This window comes from Fragaria vesca, linkage group LG6, assembly GCF_000184155.1.
Source record: "Fragaria vesca subsp. vesca linkage group LG6, FraVesHawaii_1.0, whole genome shotgun sequence".
NCBI classification, from domain to species: domain Eukaryota; kingdom Viridiplantae; phylum Streptophyta; class Magnoliopsida; order Rosales; family Rosaceae; genus Fragaria; species Fragaria vesca.
In genome coordinates this window covers 28,841,836-28,845,095 of record NC_020496.1, presented here as the reverse complement: position 1 = coordinate 28,845,095, position 3,260 = coordinate 28,841,836, and the positions used below count along the sequence as shown (strand labels likewise).

At 41.8% G+C, this 3,260-nt stretch overlaps 1 pseudogene; it reads left to right on the top strand.

Annotated features, from left to right (window-relative positions):
* The first annotated feature begins 403 nt into the window (after window positions 1–403).
* Window positions 404–1,988, top strand: LOC101304315 (annotated as a pseudogene).
* Window positions 1,989–3,260: the final 1,272 nt, after the last annotated feature.

Below are 3,260 nucleotides of genomic sequence, written 5' to 3'. Positions count from 1 at the left end.
TTAAACTTTTCAATCATTCTGATATCATATCAAATGAGCAAGCAATTGTCTGTCCATCTCCATAGCTAAAGTGAGCAATTCATAATGGACAATAGGAGAAGAGTAGCATCTTCTAATTAAAAGCGTGCTCTCTTTCCTTAGCATCCAAGTGATTCCATGCCATTTTCAGATAAAAGCAACACAAATAATGTAATATAAAGAGGGTCAATATCAATTGACTAATTGAGAAAGCATGTGAAAGTGGCTTATCCATGAACATTGACTAAAATGAAAGTTTTTGTATATGCATATGATCCGAAATGTAAGGAAATTGGACCTCTATTGGATCATATAAATAGAAGCATTCGCATATGGTTTTCTCACTCATTCATACACATTCTATTCGAGGGGTTTTGTCTTCAACATGGCTCTCTCTAAAATGCACGTTTTTGTTCCAATCCTCTTCCTAATTCTAATGGGAATGATGACCGAGGCTACTCCTCCAGGAATTGCCAAGAATCCTAGCCATGCAAGGTGTTTGATAAAGAAGTACAAGCATTGTTACAATCTGGTGCATGTGTGCCCCAAGTTTTGCCCCGATCAGTGCACAGTTGAGTGTGTGTCGTGTAAACCAATCTGTTCTGGAAGCTCGACTACACCTTCACCACCACCACCCCCAACTCCTACTCCATCACCTTCACCTCCAATTTATTACCCTCCTCCTGTTCATGCTCCCTCACCGCCACCCCCAACTCCTTCACCGCCAACCCCAACTCCTTCACCGCCAACCCCTACTCCCTCACCGCCAACCCCAACTCCCTCACCGCCAACCTCAACTCCCTCACCACCAACAACACCATCGACACCTCCTCCCACTACTCCATCTTCACCGTCTCCTCCAACACCATCTAACCCTCCTCCCTCTCCTACACCATCTCCACCTATATTCTCTTCTCCTCCTCCATCAACTCCTACTCCAATAAAGACAGGAAAATGCAAGAACAAGAACTACCCCCAATGCTACAACATTGAACATGCATGCCCTAGCTCCTGCCCCGGTGGATGCGAGGTCGACTGTGTCACTTGCAAGCCCGTCTGTAGTAAGTGATCGATCACCTCTCACGTACACTCATTTTATCACCAATGATTGCATGCATGATTTTCGATCTTAACGAGTCTATTTCTAATGCACATTTTTCTGATTATTGGTAATGGCAGAGTGTGATTAACCCGGAGCAGTGTGCCAAGACCCTCGATTCATAGGCGGTGACGGCATTACCTTTTACTTCCACGGCAAGAAAAACCACAATTTCTGCCTCTTATCCGACTCCAACCTTCACATCAATGCCCACTTCATCGGCAAGCGAAATGCCAACAGGAAACGCGACTTCACTTGGGTCCAATCCATCGCCATCCTCTACGGAAAACACCAGCTCTTCATCGGCGCACAGAAAACTGCTACATGGGACGACTCCGTCGACCGCCTTGCCCTCTCCTTCAACGGCGAGCCAATCGCCCTCCGTGAAGCTGAAGGCACAAAGTGGCAATCCGAGAGCTTCCCGCGTGTCTCGTTCGCAAGGGTGGATAACACCAACAATGTGATGGTTGAGGTTGAAGGCAAGTTCAGGATCACAGCCAAGGTTGTGCCTATAACTGAAGAAGACTCAAGGGTTCACAACTATGGTGTGACAAAAGATGATGCCTTGGCTCATCTTGATCTTGGTTTCAAGTTCTTCTCTCTGAGTGACCAAGTTGATGGTGTGTTGGGTCAGACTTACAGACCCGATTACGTGAGCCGGATCAAGATTGGAGTCAGCATGCCTGTGATGGGTGGCGACAGGGAGTTCCAAACTTCGGGACTTTTCACTGCGGATTGCTCCATTGCTAGGTTTAATGGTGCTGGTGGCTCTGAGAATGAAGGGTCTGCTGAGCCAGCTGAGGGTTTGGAGTTTCCAAGCTTGAACTGTGCCAGTGGGATTGATGGTCGAGGTGTTGTGTGCAAGAGATAGACGAAACAGACATGGAAACAAATAATTTGTTGTAATTGGAGGTTCAACAAAAAAATGTACCCTCTAGTTGAGTGTTGTCAATTTATTTTACTTCTATATTTACAAAACTAATCAATAAAGGAATTCCCGGGTATTTAATCAAAATAAAGGAATTCCCAATTCCTCAGGACACTTTCCACCGTTTGGATTGTTATCCCATAAAATCTGCAATTTCCACGGAAAAAAAAAAGCGTGGAATTCAGGAGCGTCAATTCCTCAGTTGAATTCCTCTCAATCTAAACGTCATTCTCCCATTCCTGAGCGCCAAACCAAAACTTGGCGCGTCAAATTTTGATCCAGAGCCTCTATATAGAGCCACATGAGTTCGACTCAAAAATTTGTAGCTGTTCTGATTTTTGGCTTTTCTCTTGACGCTAAAAATGTTAGGTTCTAATCTCTATCCTCTTATGTATAATTGCTTTATCTATTGAAATCTAATTTTTCAATGGTTCTTTGATTATGGCTAGGTTCTGTGCAATCTGATCTTTGGATTTTCTTCTGGGGACTGTTCCTTCTTCTGCTAAACGGGTTAGTATATGACCTCTGATCCATCTCCTTTATAAGATTGTTGCTGCTGTTAATCTGCGTTTTGTTACTGTTTTCATTTTTTTTTTTTGGCTTCATTGATTCTTGTCTTTTGATTCTTTGATTCTCTTCTTCATTAGGCTGTCTCATATTCTTTGTTTTTGATTCTTTTCTTTCTTGTTGTGTGTAAATTATGAGTCGAATCTGTATAAAAGCTCACAAATGGGAACTCACACACACACACGATATGATGAAGGACTAGTTCACAAATACTCACGCTAGATATATTGTTACTTCTGCTTTAGACTTGTTTATATGTCAATATATATATAGCTTGGTGATATTAGTCCTATCTGCTTTAGACTTGTATTTATATATATATAGCTTAATTGAAGTTTTGGATATCATGTCTGTGTTGATTTGGTTTAGTGGTAATGATAGAGTAAGAGGCAGGAGTTCTATAATAATGGTCATGTTTGTGTGTGTAAAGTTTGCAACTTTTTGGTAGTTGATTCTACTTATTTTGTTTGCTGGGAAAACCCTGTTAATCTGCGTTTTGTTACTGTTTTCATTTTTTTTTTTGGCTTCATTGATTCTTCATTAGGCTGTCCCATGTTCTTTGTTTTTGATTATTTTCTTTCTTGTTGTGTGTAAATTATGAGTTGAATCTGTATAAAAGCTCACAAATGGGAACTCACACACACACAC